Below are 19,084 nucleotides of genomic sequence, written 5' to 3' on the forward strand. Positions count from 1 at the left end.
GAAGACAAACACCCCAATTAAAAAGGGGTACAGATCTCAACACACACCTCACCAAAGAAGATACATAGATGGCAAATAATCATACAAAAAGATGCTCAGCATCCTATATCGTTGGGGAATAGCAGATTACAGCAGCAATGAGATATCACAGCACGCCTGCTAGAATTACTAAACTCTTAAAAAAGGACAAACCATTGCTGGAGGAAAGGCAGGAATTCTCACTCATTGCTGGTAGAATGCATAATGGTACAGTCACTTTGGAAGACCGCGTGGAAGACTAGAATATGCCACCCCAAGAGATAGCTCTTTTTGTTGTTGTTATTGTTTTGGACAGGGTCTCTGTCCCCCAGGTGGGAGTGCAGTGGCACGAACACAGACCACTGCCACCTTGAACTTCCAGGCTGGAGCGATCCTCAGCCTCCCAAGTAGCCGGGACTCCAGGCATGAGCCACCACCGCCAAATAATTTTTATGTGCGTGTGCAGATGGGGCCTTGCTCTATTGTCCCGGCTAGTCTCGAACTCCTGAGCTCAAAGGATCCACCTGCCTCGCGCCCGGCCTATAATTAGTTTTTAATGGAGAAAATAATTTAAAATAAATCCTGTTTGCTGTGGTGGCTGCGGCCCACGTTATTTCCCAAGAGGCGAAACCGTGGAACTGTGGAAACCCCAAAACCCGAACTGACCTGCGCGCTCGAGAGGCGCCCGTGGGGGCGGGGCGGGCTGGGCTGGGCGCGGGGGGCGGCGCGGGGGCGGCGGGGACGGGGACGGGGAGGGGCGCTGGGCCGGCCGCGCGCACAGCCTGACGCGGGAGCCGCCCCGGCGCTGCGGGCGCGCGCTGGCGGTCTGCGTGGCGCCGGCACCGGCGTCTTCATCTGCCCCCTGGCGCTGCGCGACCTGCTCCCCACCTGCTCCTGCGTCCCCGCCGCGGCGCCGCACGACCTCTCCGACGGCGGGCGGGGGTGAGCGAGGCCGCGCCGCCCCTTCCCCGCCTCTGCCTCCCGGGGGTCCCCGCCTCTCCCTTCCGGGGTCCCCACCCATCCCTCCCGGGGTCCCCACCCATCCCTCCTGGGATCCCCACCTCTCCCCCGCCACCCGCTCCCGCAGGTGTTTCCTACCTGTCGCTTAAAGTCATAGATTGGAAAGGCCCCGGGTCGGTGAGGTGGGAAGTTGAACTCCCCTCTACTTTTTTCCCCATCTTTCTTAATAAAAGTAAGACTGAAATATTTCCAATAATCAAAATAAAGTTAAAAATCTCATCCCTTTGTTTCCCCAACCTCCAGGTCACTTCCGTTACTTGCCTGGCTTCCAGGCAGGTCCTTGTACCTACGTGCATCTGTTCATGTGTAGGCTTAAAAACTTTCTGAAACAAATGTGATGCATTTTCCGAAGAAAACATCTTGGACTAGTTCTTGTTTTTTTTCCTAATGTTGTGAACATTTATTAAAATAGTAAACCTTACTTTATAAGAAATGAAATAATATATTTATATGGTAATTTGTATTCCTAAGAAAATAACAGCGTCCAATTAGACAAGAAAAATTTTCTATTTTTCTGTCACTACCTAACAAAATCATGCATAGAAATTTCCATTTTAAATGCTAATTTTAAGAGAATTAATGTTTAAAGAGCATATGTCATATTTTAAAAATAGATTTTCTATGGCTCTAGAAAATTGGACTAGTTCTTTTTAAACATTGTATTAACAAAGCCATTCAGGAAGAAGGAACACAGAAAACATATGCCCTCTTGGTTGATAAAGGAGAGGTGATATTCTCCGTCCCTAGAAGGGAGCAGACATTACAGAGGAGCCATTTGGAGCCACTGAGTTAGGAGCAGTATGTGGAGGCTGAGGAAAAAAGTAGACCCCACATTTCCCGAAAGATCAGTCCCCCCAAAGAGACACAGCTGGAGAGTGTCCTGTTGTGATCCCACAGCCAGAGGTGCATTGCATTCTCGCCACTAAGGCTTACGTGCACCTTGGGAAGAAGGTCCTGGTTGTGTCCCCATTTTCACAGTTGGGTACATTCTTGTGGTCACATCAGAATTCCTGGAAAATGGTTGGAAATGTGAGAGAAATGGATCATTATGCCTCCAAGCCCTGCCATTTCCACCCCATTGCCAGTTCCTTTTAAACTCATGGAGGGTGTTTCTTTCATCCTACCACCACCAATTTGAGATCTTCAGGTTACTTCCCTAGCATTCCTTTTCTTTCATTAACTTGCACTGAGTCTAATGTTAGTAGGTCAGGATGCTGAAATCTTTGAGTCCCATCTCATCCATAGTGTAAATATTTCCAAAAAAGCATTAAACATCGAGTACAGAGCATTGACTCGAAAATGACGCATCATGTGGAAAGCCGTAAATTGACTTATGGGTTAGAGACTTTCTTATGTACTCTGGTAGAATAATTGCATCTGGGTAAAATTGCCCTGTGCAACTAACTCCGTAAAATTAATGGGAAAGGTTTTGATCGTTATTCAGAATTGTTTTTGAAGAAAAGACAGAAATGTTTTCATTTCTAAATGTTTGTGAAAGCAGATTTATGAAGTATGTTTGCACTGCTGGGTGTGTATAGTTCCATTTGAAGAGGCGAACATAACTAAGCCAAGTGGGAGCTTATACTGGGAATCAAAGACCTGAATGACTGTTTTGGCTCTACTACATGTTAATTCAGCATGTCTGGGTCTCACTTTTGCAGTAAAACATTAGGGATTAGAGAAATTTGAAAGTGGAATGAGGCAGAGATTTAGCCCCAGCCGTCCTGGGAATGATGCCCAGGGAAGGCCACATGGTGCATCTCCCCTGCTGAGGGCTTAGTCGTTCACTGCCGAGGTTTTTCTCAAGTTTTCTCGTTTCCTTGCTTTCTACTTCATGGAGAATATGTCACTCCAGCTTCTAAATACCTAATTAAAGTAATATGATGTTCATGCATTTTGTAGGGTTAGTGTGAGAATAAAGCCTGTTAGTAAAAGTGCTTTGAAAAAACTTGGTCATGTCACAAAAGTGTAAGGTATTCATTCTATTAAGGCTGTTTAATTGGAGGTGGCCTATGTTTATGTGGGACCAGATTTATAGAATAAATAATGTTTTTAGATATCAAGTAAACTACACCAAAACGGAAGTTCAGAGGAGAGGAGGGAGCCTGCAGTGAGGCTGGAGATGGATATGGAAAGAGAATTAACTGGTACGCTGTAGGATAGGATAATAATCATAAAACTCTCCATAAATTGACAAAAGGGAGTTCAAGAGAATGTGATCTGAGCCGAAAATCAGTTCAGAATTTGTTATTTTACAAAGGTATTGAGGATCCCCAATATGGCAAAGCATTCTACCTTGGGAATAGAAAAATGAAGTTATTTATGCCCTCTGGGCCTCAGAGAATAGGAGATACCCCAAATGAGCAAAAGTAGAATTTGGTAAAAGAGGATCTATTCTGCTGGAGGAGCACGGAAGAGTCAGGAAGCCTTCCCCGAGGAGATGATATTCTAGCTGGGTCACAAAGAAAACTTTAGCCTGTTCGCAGCAGAGCGTGTGTTCTAGAAACTGGGATCAGCCCGAAGTTTGGAGGAACAAAAGAAGGCTGGTTGTAGTCCAAGAATACCGTGCAAGGCATTTCTAGAGTATACAGTTTCTATGTGGGGAATGGTGGGAAATGAGATGGAAAGAGGGTAGAAAACCAGTTCTAATTCTAGCCTCCTTTGTGACTCTAAGCATGAATAAGGTGAGTGGGGAATGTTGGGGGAGGCATGGAGTAGTGGCCTTGCTGGGAACCCACAGGGCTCTGCCCACTTTCTTCCCGCCGTGGGTACAGGCGCAGCCAAGGGGAGGGACGGTCTGCCCAGGTGTGCACAGACCTCCGTGAGTCTCCCTGAAATCCTGCTGTGCACAGTGAAAGAATTTCCTAGTGGTGGCTGGCAAGTTGACTAAAAGCAATTTCAAAAAAGGAGTTCCAGAAATATTCTAAGTAATGGTAGCATCATCAGGAGAAGTACACATCCAAGTGCATTTATAGTACTACATTTGAAGAGTACTCAGGTAAGAAAATATAGAAAATTAACTTTCTCAGCAGCTCTTCTGAGAGTTCCTGGGGAGGTTTTAAAAACACAGGTGCCTGGTTTCCACCCCTAGAGATTCTGATTTAATTGGTCTGATTGTGATAACTGGTATTCAGTTTTCAGAAGTTCCCCAAGTTAGAAAAGATTATAATTTGCAGCTAAGGTTGAGAACCACTGAATTAGTGTAAATGCTGACAGCTCCAAGACTCAGGCTGTTAGGAAGATTAAAAGAAATAATGGATGTAAAGTTTTTATATGGCACAGTGCCTACCACATATACATTGCATTTTAAAAATAGCAGTGAGTCAGAATACTTGAAAAATGCAAGTCTCTCAAAAATACTTGAGATATAATTAACTGAACTTTTGATTCGGAATTGGACATTTCATATTTAATGAGCTCATACAGAGGTTTTCAGTCTGTTTTACCCGGAGCCGTGATGACCAGTGTGGGTGAGTGCTGGGGTAGCTGATGCTCCAGCAGCAGCAGGACAGTTCTGTCCTCTCTTTTCCATAAATAAGAGTTTTGCATATAACTTTAGATGAATTTTTAAAAAAGGATTTTACTGGAAAAAAGGGAAGGAGGGAGGGAAAGAAAGCACACACTGTACATAGAATGAAATGTTTAGGTGAGTTTTTCGAGATTGAGAGCTGAAAAATTGTGAAGTGGGTTAAAGGAAGTTGTTGAATTCTTTTTTTCATTCTTTTTCTTTCTTTCTTTTTTTTTTTTTTTTTTTTTTGAGACAGAATCTTACTCTGTTACCTGGGCTAGAGTGCAGTGGTGTGATCATAGCTCACTGCTCAAACTCCTGGGCTCAAGCAATCCTACTGTCTCAGCCTTCTGAGTAGCTGAGACTACAGGTGTGCACCACTAAGCCTGGCTAATTTTTAAATTTTTTGTGGGGATGGGGTGTTGCTATTTTGCTCAGGCTGGTCTTGAACTCCTGGCTTCAAGTGATTCTTCTGCCTCTGCCTCCCAAAGTGGTAGGATTACAGGCATGAGCTACTGCACCTGACCAGGAAGTTGTTGAACTTTTATTTAGTGAAAAAGCCTTAATTTTCTGGGCCATTTCAGAGCAGTGGGCTTAACCTGAAACTTCTTCAGTTCTATTTTATTTTTCAATTTGTGGTTAGAAAACATCACTTACATTTGTTATTATAATAATTTTCACTTTTCTATGACATTTCAGAAATTCCAAAGTTCCTGAGGAAATTACACATGATGAAATTGATGTAAAATCAACAGTATTATGGGACTTTTAAAAAATACTTAGGCTGGGCGTGGTGGCTCACGCCTGTAATCCCAGCACTCTGGGAGGCCGAGGTGGGAGGATCGCTCGAGGTCAGGAGTTCGAGACCAGCCTAAGCAAGAGCGAGACCCCTCTCTACTAAAAATAGAAACAAATTATATGGACAACTAAAATATATGTAGAAAAATTAGCTGGAAATGGTGGTGCATGCCTGTAGTCCCAGCTACTCGAGAGGCTGAGGCAGGAGGATCGCTTGAGCCCAGGAGTTGGAGGTTGCTGTGAGCTGGGCTAACGCCACAGCACTCTAGCCCGGGCAACAGAGCGAGATTCTGTCTCAAAAAAAAAAAAAAATTCTCAAGTGGGTTATTGAACAGATGATTTACGAGCATGCAGGCAAGGGTGTGCACAGCATGTTAAGATGAGAGAGGGTGATGTCACGGAAAGAACTGGACTCACAAGACCGATTCCGCCTTCGCGGCCTCATCCTGTCAGTAAGCAGCTGTGTGGACATGAGCACATCACTTGACTTCTTTGAACTACAATATCTTTATTTGGAAAATAAGGTTATCAAATTAGTTGTCCTTTAATAGTCTGTTTAGCCACAAAGAACATAGCATCCCCAAGGGTACCAAATTTGCCACAATTATTTTAATTGGGCTTCCCAATGATAAAAGAGCTGCCATTTATGAAAGAGTACATCACATATTAATACTCGGTATTTATGTCACTTTATGAAATACCATGGTCCCATGACAAGAAGGTATTATTAATCCCTTTTAACAAATGATGAAATGGAGGCTCCAAGTGGCTAACAACAGATCAGATAAGTCAGGATCAGAATGTATCCTGATATCAAAATCAATTGACAGGTGTCCCATGCTGTTACGAGAGGCAAAGGGAACATATTTAGGGTGGATGACACTATAATGAGATAACACTATAGGAGCATGGCAACAAAAGTTCTTTTTTGTTTGCATAGTGATATCTAAAATATATTGATACCATATGGATCCATGTTCATTTCATGAAAAGTTTCTTCTGGTATTCCTGTAACCTTGAACTGTTTAACACTTTTATAAACAATTTGGTTGAAAGAATAGAAAAAAATTTGGGTCAAATTTGCAAGAAAAGAAAAACAATTTAAGACAGATACCCAGATTAATAATTTATTCACATATTCATTTATTCAAGTATCACATCCAAAGCAGGATTTGAGTAATTAAGCTAATTCATTCACAGAATGGTAAGTATTAAACACAGTGAAATGTGTTAGCATTGAAAGTAAAGTCCTGCGCTGGGCATCTAAACTGTCTTTCTAAACATAAAAAGGCCTTAACTTTGAACAGGGCTGGGATTTGGGAAATTGTAGCAAGTAGTGAGAGTGGTTGGGATCGACTCTTGGGCTGCCATTTGCGGCTCCCCAAAAGGATTGGAAAGGGTGATACCTAAATATATTTTTCCCTTAGTCATAGGATAGGAGGGAGGAGAACCTCGGGCTAACAAAAACTTGTATGAAATTGATGCAGGTCATCTCAAGTTGATTTCAGGTCTAACAAAAGCCAACCGTTGGAAATTTCTAGCATGAAAGATTGATGTCACCTTCAGGCGCAGTCACAGAAGGGAGTGCTCAGACCTGGGGAGGCAGTACAGGCCCCCGTTTCTGTGTTGACTGGGCCACGTCCTGCCCGTGTGGTTCCCCTCCCACGTGGTCCCCAGGCCATCGTGGCTGCCTTTCTCCGTGGATCTTTCTGAAAGGTCTGGAAAGCATATCGAGTGAGGAGCAGCCGGGACAGTTAGAAAAGAAAAGGCTTAGTAGTGACACTGACACGAGAGCTTCTTTCAAATATTTGAGGAACCGCTGTTTGGAAAAGATAGTTGGTTGGTTCTGAGACTTTGAAAGCAAAACTAGAAGTGGGTGAAGTTGAAAAGCACTGTCTCCAAGTAGAGCCTTTCCCAAACTGAACGGCACGCCTTTGGGGATTAAGAGCCTGCTAATCACTGGTTCTCTTCAATTCAGTGAACATTTATTGAGTTCTTACTGTGTGCCATTCTGAATGCTGGGAGGACATCAGTGGTAAAAGTGGGCAAAAATCTTCGCTCTGGGGTTATTAATTAGTAGGGGTAGGGAGACTTTCAATAAATAATAAAATAAATCAGTAAAATATATGCATTATGTATAAGATGTGTGTATCTGTGTTAAAAGGGGGAAAAATTATGGTCTAAGAGTAGAACAAGAGATGAGGAATGAGAGGAGATGGAAGGGAATGAAGTGGAATGCAACTGCAAATACGGTGTTGGAGTAAGTTGGCCTCACTGAGAAGGAGACTATATTAGTGAGGGTTCTCTGGAGAAATAGAACCAACAGGATGTACAGAGATGTGTAAAAACAGATTTACTAGGAGGGATCGGCTCCCATGGTTATGGAGGCTGAGACAGTCCCTGACCTGCTGTCTGCAAGCTGGAGGCCACAGGAGGCCCGGGGTGAAGACCCAGCCCAGACATGAAGTCCTGGGAGCCAAGGGGCAGCGGTCTGAGTCTCAGTCTGCGTGTGAAGGCCGAGCACCGGGGGACAGTGACGGCACCGGGGGCAGTGACAGCACCAGGGGACAGTGACGGCACGGGGGACAGTGACGGCACCGGGGGACAGTGACGGCACTGGGGGCGCTGACGGCCAAGGGCAGGCAGAGAGCAGGTTTGCCCTTCCTCTACCTTCCGGTCTGTCCCAGCCCTCAGTGGGGGGGTGCTGCCACCCGCAGTGGGGAAGGGGGGTCTCCACTCAGTCGGGGGTTCACACACTAGTCTCTTCCAGCAACACGCACCCCGGCTGTCTAGGTCTCCCTCGAGCCGGTCAGCGTAGCACTTGGAATTAACCACCGCAGCGACGTGTGAACAAGGACTTCAGTGACGATGCGAGGGAGTTTTCTTAGGGAGGAGCATTGGAAGGAGAAGGAAAAGCCTCGCAAAGCCCCGAGGTGCGAACGTGGCAGCGGTTGAGTGTCCCTGGTCTGAAACGTTTGGGGCCAGAAGTGTTTCGGATTTTGGAGCATGTGAGATTTCAATTTGTGCATGACGGGTGCTTGACCTGTATTTACGCAGAGCATTTGGAAGCGAAGTTTAAGAGAGGATCGGGACCACATGACCTCTGGGAAAGCCTCTGCCAACTCCACATTCCCGGAGTTCCTGAGTCTGACGGTCGAGAATAACGAATCTGGTGGCCGTGAGCAGGTGAGTTCAGGAGCAGAGGTGCCAGACCAGGGCTCACAAATTCCCACGGTGAAGGGGCCAGACAGACAGTGTAAACATTTTAAAAGATTAGCAATGTATTAACATATTTTAAAACATTATGTAAATGGAATCAAGCATGTTTGCAGGCCAGATATTGCCCAGTGGGCACCAGTTTGAGACCATGGTACTGGAGAAAGTAAACTCAGTTAATAATCCTTCTATAAAGTCTTGGGCAGGGAATCAAAGGAGAACAAAAGAAAAAAGAAGAAATCTGGGAGTCTTTGATAAGAATTATCTGTTTGTCACAACTTGACAAGGAACCAAAAGGGAAGAAAGAATCAAAGATTACTCTTTGCTGTAGAGCCTGGGAGACAAGTTCACCCTGACTTTGGTCTTCCCCAAGTAAAGGTCACTTGGATTTTTCCTACACGTTATCAATGGCTGGATACTGATTTATCCTCTCATTGCCTTATACACAATTCCATAGCATTTGGGAACTTAGAATTCAGTTAGAGAAAGAAAACATAACCCAATACAATCTTTTTCAATTATTTTGTGTCGATGATGTAATTACAGTCATGAAACTCTTGCATGGAGGCTCAGAATTAACTATGATAATTACAAAGAGACAGATAAAACATTTATTCTTTTTGATATACGACTTTTCCTGTTTCCTGGCTGCAGGTGCCTTCGTTTGCAAGATGGTGCCATTTGTCCAGGCTACGGCCATCGTGGCAGAAATTCTCACCATGACCCGCATTGCTGTGGAAACTTGTGCATTCTTTTAAGACGAAGCGGCAATATACCCACCGAAGGGCGTTCACGACGCTGGGTGAGGCCGCTGGGTGCGCCGTGGCGGTGCTGATGTCATTGCAGAACAAAGAGAACCATGTTTATAAACTAGATGAGTAGCTTCTCCTTTGACTTAGAGGTCACTGGGGTGTCATTTGAGGGTTTCAGTCCTCTCCCTGTTTGCCGCTCCCTCTACCCTCGCTCTCCGCCAGGCCCACTGCACACTGAAAAATCCATCACTTTGCATGCACTTCTTCAGTTTAAGTCTGAAACTTCTCAGCGCTGCTGCCAGCTGATCTAGAATAGCCTGTTAGTGGCATCCATGTCAACATTCGTTAGACTGGCAAATTGCCATCCTAGTGAGGAAGGCTTTAGGCTAAGGTAACAGGCAGGTAGATTTTGGCAGAGGGCAGAAAATGTGTTTTTAGAAAAGTGGAAAACAGGGGCCCTGCTCAGAGGTGGCCCTGGGGGTGAGAACACAATAGTAGGAGGTCACAGCGTGTGTGGAAACGATGGGTACTGAGCCCTGGAGATGCCAGACCCAGACAGATGCCACCCACTCCATGAGTTTGCTTTACACATTCCTGGGTCTCAGTTCTGTAACTGTACCTGGCTGAGCACGTCGGGATGGACACATACCTCATGACAAATGGTAAATTCGAAGCAGCGTCCTATAACCTAGTACCTATAAAACAGAATAATTTCTCTGTTCAATAATTACAATTGTGTCATTTAAAACCTTCTTTACCATAAACACAACTTATGGATTAAGTGAGTCTCAGCTCCCAGAAACCCAAAGCAATACCCAGTATTCTCAATGGTTCCACCCACTATAGAAAGATCCAGCAGAATTTAAGCTGGGGAATCTGCCCCCAAATCAAAGCTGAGGCTCTTGATTCTGTCCTCTTTCTGGTCTGCTAAGATTCGTAGGTTGAAATGCTCCTCTGCGGTTAATCTGGTTTTCCTTTGCTAAGGGCACATCGTCCAAGCAGTTCCTCTCGACAGACTCGTGGGGGACAGGGAATTTGGAAGGAGCACCGTGGGTTTTTTTCTTTTGTTTTTCTTTTTTACTGCCACGAGCACCCTGGTTTTTGAAGTTATAGGTGTTTGTTTTCTAAATAAGAAAATAATACCTCTGTTATTGTGCTTACAATAAATGTACTTTGGATTTTAAGAAGGATGATAGAGGGTGGTGTCTGACCTGTTTAAAGTTATCCATCCATTCAACAAACATGGATCTGCCCCTATGGCAGCCAGGACTTTTCCCTGGAATCTTATTTCAGGAAACAAAACAATAAAAATGGCATTGTCCTTGCCCTCAGGGAGTTCAGAGGAAGTTGAGAAGAAGTGAGGACAACACAGGCCCTGCACTAGAGACAGCAAGGAATTAGTGTCAGTTTAGTAGGAAATGTTGGTGGCCTTCAAAGCGGCTTTTGAGTGAAATCCTGGAAAATGAGTCCACAGACAGGCAGTGGTTAGGATGGCCCATCCAGGGTAAAGGCATGAATCGTGAAAAGCACGGTGCATTCTGGGACACAGGAACTCAGAACAGGCCTCGGGTGTGAAGACCTTGCACAGGTGTGAAGACCTTGCACAGGTGTGAAGACCTTGAATGGGTGTGAAGACCTTGCACGGGTGTGAAGCGGGAGAGAGGCGAGTGAGATCACAGAGCACCTCAGCGGGTTCATCCTACAGGCAACAGAACACTATTAGGGAGTTTTAAACATTTAAATCCTGTCCTGGGAAGACTATTCCAGAGCAGTGAAAGAGTAGAAGCGACAACCTTGGAGGAGACCATTGCACTGCTCCGGGGCAGTGACTGGCTGCCCTGAGAATAGGGGGTCTTGATGATTAGAGAATTATACATGGATATATTTTGCTCAACTGTGGGCTATTCTGATGATTTTAACATTTTTGCAGGTGTGGTCTGGTTGGTGGCAGTCATCGTGGGATCACCCATGTGGTACGTGCAACAACTTGAGGTAGATGTAGACTCGAGACTGGGATCGATAATCTTATTGTTCAACTATTTTCTCCTCCTAACAATAAACATTTTCCTTCCTGCAAGAGTATTATAGAAAATTTGTGTGAACTCATTTATTTCACGGAAGGTTTTTCAAGTGGAAGAAAATAATTTGTTTTTTTTGTGTTTGTGTATGTGTGTGTGTGTGTGTGTGTGTGTTTTGAGTCAGAGTCTCAATCTGTCACCTTGGCTAGAGTGCTGTGGCATCAGCCTAGCTCACAGCAACCTCAAACTCCTGGGCTCAAGCAATCCTCTTACCTCAGCCTCCCTAGGAGCTGGGACTATAGGCGTGTGCCACCATGCCCGGCTAATTTTTTTCTCTATATATATATTTTTAGCTGTCCATATAATTTCTTTCCATTTTTAGTAGAGACAGAGTCTCGCTCTTGCTCAGGTTGGTCTCGAACTCCTGACCTCAAGCGATCCTCCCGCCTCGGCCTCCCAGAGTGCTGGGATGACAGGCATGAGCCACCACGCCTGGCCAGAAAATAATTTGTTTTAAGATTTTTTTTCTCTGTTTTATTTAGTTCTCATTGATACTATGTTAACACTTTAATGCTTAAAATGAAATTTTAAAAATGTACCAACGTCACTTTCTACATTTTCCTGCAAGCTGAGCATGCTTTTCCTAGTGTTCTCAAATGCGTTGTTACATTTTAAGAGTTCAGTGATTGCTCTAGGTTTTTCTTTTATTTTCAAGTCATGTAAAAGATTGTAATAGATTGTCTACTTATTAGTGGATTCCCCTTCATAAGTCTTTTCTTATCGGCCTCCTATTCATTAACAAATTGAAATTCTACTTGGAAGCATGTTGGGGATCATCTTATCCAACCTCTCTCCTTTCCCTACACCTCTGTCAGATGGCCCAACCAGGTGCGGGGAGTAACAGCAAAGGGGACACTATGCAGGTGTTGAGCAGCCAGTCACCTGGGCTCAGTGCCCTCTGGGCATGGCTGTTGCTCAGCATTGATTCTTGACCTCATGAATTTCTCAGAGACAACATCACTGAGGCTTCCGACCCTGCTGTGTCCTCGGGCCAGCAGCTCAGAACGACCTCTGAGCTCCCACACTTGCAGCCTTTCTGCCGAGCAGCGGGAAGCCCACGGGGCCGGAGCCCTTTTATAAGCGACTCAGTCTAGTTCCAAATTGTGGGCTCCATTTCTGGCACATAGAAAACAGATTTGTCAATTTTGAAAAATAAAATTGTTTTATTATATACTCTGAATATATTTTAAATCTACAACTCATTTTGCTTGTAGAAAATGCATATAATCTAACTGTCAAAAGCCAGTCCTCACTGTTAGACGGATGAGCTAAATCAGATTTACTTCTTGTCAGGAAAAAGTCTGATTTCATTTTTCAGGTCACATAAAAGTATTCATATGCAATCCCATGGCCACCCTTTCAGGCCTGAATTCTCTGAGTGCGGGTGGTTGAGCTCACAGAGAGCTTGCATTTCTCACCTGGCTGCTGCAAAGCACCAAGGCCATCCACATTTCTCACCCACGGCTGTTTCCCTCCCACTGGGCTCTTCTCAAGAGTGATGTATTTAGCAAATTTCAAGTGAGGGAAACAAGGAGGTGGTGAAATTAAAGCCGTCGTCACTTCTGCCTCCTCACTGTATGAAAAATGTGAATTCATGATGTCCCTGTCCAAATACCTTTTTTCCTATGCCAGGCTTTACTCTGAAAAGAAATGTATAATATTTAAGACAGGCCAAAGCACAGAGCCCTACCATGGGTTTATGACCCCTTGATCAAGGTGGCTTCATTGACATCAGTAATCTGAATTCTCTGTCCTTTTTTTTTTTTCTTTTTGGTGCCCCATAGTAAGATTTGGATTGGGTGAGACATGTAACTTGTATAAGCTGGGAGAAGGGTGATTATGAAAGAGGAAATGGGAATGTGGGCCCAGCATGACACCCAGGCCTCAGGTGCTGTATTAGGAGAATTTTACAGAAGTATAAGCTTTTTTCTTACCTCTGATGAGTAACCAAAAAGCTTCTTTTCCCCCATTCAACTGACATTGAACATTGCTGATAAAATTTGCTGGGAATATAGGCAGAAATATGCCTTAAGATCTAAGTATTCATCTAGAAAGCTCCAGAGTGACTAAAATGACAGTTGTTTTCATAAATTCATTTTTGCTCCTGTTACCCAGAGATGTGAATTTTGAATGTGCTTTAAAGGTTTGGATTGTCCTTGAAATGATCCGTTTTTAGCAGTTTCTATTATTATTATTGGAAATAGTATGAAGAAATCAGCAAACAAATACAATCTGAATATTTGTAGATTGGCAATAGTTTGAATCGCAATTTTTCATTCATCTCAGAATTTAAAAGCTACCAGTTGACTTTTAAATATCTTTCCAAGCAGTCTAATCGTTGTAATATGAAATTGCAGTAACAAGAAATGGCTTTCAGTCCTTTCCAACTAGAAGTCTGAAGCCTTGTCTAATCTCTCTCTTCAACAACTGAAGAAGCAAAATAATTTAACATTAAAGTAGCTGACATGATACACAAAATATTTTTCAATATGTATTTGGGTAAGTGTAATGCTTTTTCAGCCAATTGAAAACTTGTGACTAGTGAAAATAAAAGTTGAGAAAGACAAAAAAATGAAGCTCAATTCCATTTAAAATGGGAAAGATAGTTTAAAAGTCTTAAGACCTTCAGCAGTTAAGTATTCATAGAAAAACCACATTTCACAATAAGAGAACAATTAAAATTGTATCTCATTTGAAATATGTACCGGTGGCAAATTAGAAAGAGCTTAATGTTGCGTAACAGGAATACTTGGCTGCTGTCTGTTCTTTTGACACTGACTACGGGTTATTTTAACTGAATTGTTCTTACTGTAAAGGTCAAGCATGATCTCCTGTATGAGAAAGAGCACAGCTGCTGCTTGGAAGAGTGGCCCAGCCCCGCGCACCAGCAGATCTACAGCACCTTCGTCCCTGTCATCCTCTCCCTCCCTCCTCTGATGCTGACGCTTGTCCCATACAGCAAAATCGGCTACGAACTTTGGATAAAGAGAAGAGTGGGGGAGGGTTCCATGCTTCGGACTATTCATGGGACAGAAATGTCCAAAATAGTCAGGTCTGTTTCCTGAAATAGTTACCTCTGTTCAAAATATTTTTAAGTGGTTGTGCTAGAAGGGACAGCTGCCGGGGACCTCAGGGCCGCTAGGTAATTTTGCCAGAGCGTCACTGGAATTCACGTTTAGGGCACTGGCTCTCTGGAGGTTTTTTGTTTTTTTTTTTCTTTTTGAGACAGAGTCTCGCTCTGTTGCCCGGGCTAGAGTGCCGTGGCGTCAGCCTAGCTCACAGCAACCTCAAACTCTGGGGCTCAAGCGATCCTCCTGCCTCAGCCTCCCGAGTAGCTGGGACTACAGGCATGCGCCACCATGCCCGGGTAACTTTTTCTATATATGTATTTTTAGTTGGCCAGATAATTTCCTTCTATTTTTAGTAGAGACGGGGTCTCACTCTTGCCCAGGCTCGTCTCCAACTCCTGACCTCGAGGGATCCTCCTGCCTCAGCCTCCCAGAGTGCTAGGACTGCAGACGTGAGCCACCGCGCCCGGCCCAAGTATGGGTTTTTCTAAACTTAAAGCACCATGCAAATGTGTCGATCTCTAGTAGATGTAAATCTCCTTTACAGGAGTAATGGAGAAACTTAGTCTGAATCTCTGGCTTAATCAGATTATTTAGAAATATAAGAAAGTGTTGAATTTTAATTCTATCCTTACAGCTTCCCTTATTTCATAAACACTGATATTTTATTGCCACAGGCATGAGGCTTTTTAATATAAAGTGAATAAGAGCTTAGTCACTAAAGTTAGACTGCCTAAATTCCCATCTAAAATACATCTTTTACGAGCCATCTGCAAGTAACTCAACCTTTTTTGTGCCTCAGTTTCTGTAACTGTCAAATGGCTCAGTGGGAAGATTAATTACATAATCTGTGCCAACCGTCTGTAAGTGCCAGGCACCAGAAGGATACGGATGATGTGAGAAATACATGGATGGGCCAGGCACGGTGGCTCACGCCTGTAATCCTAGCACTCTGGGAGGCCAAGGCCGGTGGATTGCTCGAGGTCAGGAGTTCGAGACCAGCCTGAGCAAGTGTGAGACCCCATCTCTACTAAAAATAGAAAGAAATTATATGGCCAACTAAAAATCTAGATAGAAAAAATTAGCCAGGCATGGTGGCGCATGCCTGTAGTCCCAGCTACTCGGGAGGCTGAGGCAGTAGAATCGCTTAAGCTGAGGAGTCTGAGGTTGCTGTGAGCTAAGCTGACGCCACGGCACTCACTCTAGCCTGGGCAACAAAAAAAAAAAAAGAAAAGAAAAGAAAAAAAAAGAAATAGGAAGGAAATTTTGGGAAGTCACATGATCAAAGAAAATTTGAATACAAGCTAAAAGAAAAATACCAACATTTCAGCATCCCTCATGGTTGAATCCAGCTGTAATATCTGATTTGCAAAAGGAAGTAGTGATTCATTTCCGTTCATAATGGGCCCCAATGTACTAAGTTTCTCTTGCTTCACATAATCATAGACTCTAAAGGGAGCCGGGTGATGTGAATTAATAATATGGAGATTTGAAATTGTTTTTCTTCTTTTCAATTCTATTGACTATACTATATAACCTTTTATGAATTTAGTATACTTCAAATTAATAAGAAAGATAATTTTCTTAATTAAAAATAACAAATTCACATCGAATTAGTCAATAGACACATTAACAACAAACTATGACTTATCCCATGAAGTAAAAAGTTAACTGTGGCAAACATACTCAGTTTCAATATTTTGAAAAGCTCCAAAAGGGAATGGCTATGTTGAACGTGAAAAGTGTAGTATAAATTTATGCAAAGGAAAATCATGGGGAGTATTTTGTGACAGGTGTAGTTCTAGCAGGTATTTCTCGTCCACGACTGTCACTGTGGTTGGAAGCAGCTTCAGCTGTGTGTGCACCAGCACCGTGTGACAGTCTCGTTTTGGGCCATCACAGACCTCAGGGCATGGCCCGGGCAGCCCACGGAGCCCACGTGCTGCTCCCCTGCCTGGCACATGGAGATGCCAAAGCCCTGAGACCCGGGACCACGCCTGGCCAGTGAAGGACGGGCCACGTGACACCCTGGAGGGACAGTCCAAGCACACATTCCTGAGACTCCTCAGAAGGTTCTGGGGGGAGCGTCAGGTGACCATAGAAGTGACCAACTCATTCCTACCCCGGCTTTCCCTCCTTCTCTGCGTGACGTACTGTATCAGTTGTCAGGTTCCATGGGACAAATTATCTGAAAATTTAGTGGCTTAAAACAACACATATTTATTCTCCCAATTTCTGTGCTCAACAATTCAGAGGCAGCTCAGCTGGGAGGTCCTGGCCCAGGGTCCCTCTGGAGGACGCAGTGAGCCAGGGCTGCACCGGTCAGAAGGCTCAGCCGGGGCTGGAGGATCCACTTCTGAGCCTGCTTGTGTGGTTGTGAGCAGGGACACACAACCACACGGTTTCTGGTCACACGGACTGCAAGATTGTGCAGCGAGGCGGCTGCCACAGCGAAGAGAAGTTCCTGCATCCTCAGCATCCTGCTGGCCCCTCTCCCCGGGGAGCCAGTGCAATGGGGGTCACATGGCCAGCGCCCCACTTGCTGGGCCTGTCCTGGAAACGCCCCTTCACAGAGCAGAGCTGTAGGGACGGTCGCCACCAGGTGGCGCCAAACTGCAGCTGGAACCAGAGCGAATTCACCTTAGGCCTCCAGGACGCGTAGACCCAGCCGGCGACTCATTAACCTCGCACAATGCAACCTTGCATTTTAACCCCGACTTTGCAAAACCCCACCCAAGCAGTTGTGGCAAGATTTTACCATCATAAATAAAATATGGCTCTTATAGCCCAGATGAACTTTCAATAATGCTCATTTATGTGAAAACCAGACAGCACTTTATATTGATCTATTACAGAATTTGAGTTGTCAGCTCTACTTGATTATATTATAAGGAATAGAGGAGACACACCAAGACGCTAACAATACTTTTTAAATATTTTTTTTTTCTTTTTGAGACAGAGTCTCACTCTGTTGCCCGGGCTACAGTGCCGTGGCGTCGGCCTAGCTCACAGCAACCTCAGACTCCTGGGCTCAAACAGTCCTCCTGCCTCAGCCTCCCGAGTAGCTGGGACTACAGGCATGCGCCACCATGCCCGGCTAATTTTTTTTCTATATATATTTTTAATTGGCCAGATAATTTCTTTCTATTTTTAGTAGAAACGGGGTCTGGCTCTTGCTCAGGCTGGTCTCTAACTCCTGACCTCGAGCGATCCTCCCGCCTCGGCCTCCCAGAGTGCTAGGATCACAGGCGTGAGCCACTGTGCCAGCCTTAAAAATTTTTTTAAGGCAGACAAAAGTGAATTTTAGAAAATGAACATCTTTCCAAATTATATGAACATTTTGTGGTAAGCAGGTTAATCTCCCACCATTTTAATTGTAAATCCAAGTGGCCTTGTCAGGGTTTCTATGTTGTCAGTGAGGAATGAGGATGTCTGTGGCATTGTGTCCTGCGGGTGTTCCACGCCGTGACCACAGTGACGTTTCTATTCTGACACACGTGGTGACAGCGGGGCTCAGGGGCAGTGTGGCTGCCGCAGTCTGGGAATGCCTGGTGTGCAGTCTCAGTGAGCAGGCTGGCTGACACCTGACACGCATCACTCCACTCATAGCCAACGTGCACTTAGTTTCCCCCACACTTCCAGCTTGCTTTGTTTTTAGCAGACACAAACATGCAATTAAAGTCTCCTTAATGTGATAAAAGTTCGAAATGTGGTGTAAATACAGGAAAAAAAGTTGAAAGACTACTTTTTATAAACTGTCGAACTTGCCCTACAAGTTTTGTCCCCTGAAAAAGCTGTGGGTCCTCTATGTTCCCCTGCATGGCCCTCTGAGAGGAGTCACGGCCACTCGGGATGGCCGTCTACTGCTGGATTTTCATTTTTGCCTTCTTATGGTAAATGTGTAGTGTGTGGACTTAGGAACACACACAACATAGTAGATACAGCATGAATAAGGCTAAATGTGGCTAAAAATATCCTTACCAGATACAGAAAGACCACTAATTATAAATTTAAATTCCATGCAAACACACATCCTTCTGCTCATTTGCTCTGAACTCTTTTTTATCAAATTATGCTGAGAGGTAAATATTAATAAAATATGCAAAGTTATATAACAAGTTTTCCCTCCAGTTTTGTTTCCCCTAGTAAAAATCTTGAATCACAGAAAAAGCAATTCTTTTTCTGTCTCCTATCACCTTTGTGGCTGGGAGAAAACTGCATTTTTCATGCCAGCCCTTGAATATTCTACTCACTATTGACCCAGTTAACTATTTTCCTAATCACCATAAAATATAATCATAAAACTGCTCTCTGTTGCCTCAAGAGTTGTTCCTGAAGTAAAAGCAGAAAAACACTGTTTATGTGAGGTCCCCGTGTTGTTTGTGATACAGAGCTGCTGTTTGGAAAAGCTTCCACGAGATTCCTGCCTGTATCTTCAGGGGTAGCTGGGTACCTTAGTGATTGTAGGTGTCTACCAGCCTTAACTGAAAGTTCTTTTTCAAATGAGATAACAAGTATTTATATCTTGGTTTTATACAAGGAATTAAAAAAAAATTCTATTTGGAAGTTGACTTGCAGACATCAATATAAATGTAAATAACAAAGAAAAAAAATTGCTTACCCAAA

General features: G+C 44.0%; 1 long non-coding RNA gene across 3 annotated transcripts in view; it reads left to right on the forward strand.

Moving 5' to 3' along the window:
• Positions 1–11,394, forward strand: part of LOC123629794 — a 28,999-nt gene extending 17,605 nt beyond the window's left edge. For 2 of the 3 annotated variants that reach the window (XR_006732256.1, XR_006732257.1), the window contains exons 4-6: positions 8,402–8,530; positions 9,215–9,362; positions 11,243–11,394. This is a non-coding gene — a long non-coding RNA (uncharacterized LOC123629794). The remainder of the gene's footprint in view (positions 1–8,401; positions 8,531–9,214; positions 9,363–11,242) is intronic. The other variant, XR_006732258.1, reaches the window with a different exon arrangement.
• The last annotated feature ends 7,690 nt before the right edge of the window (positions 11,395–19,084 follow it).

The sequence above is a fragment of the Lemur catta genome, unplaced genomic scaffold (assembly GCF_020740605.2).
Source record: "Lemur catta isolate mLemCat1 unplaced genomic scaffold, mLemCat1.pri scaffold_43_ctg1, whole genome shotgun sequence".
Lineage (NCBI taxonomy): Eukaryota > Metazoa > Chordata > Mammalia > Primates > Lemuridae > Lemur > Lemur catta.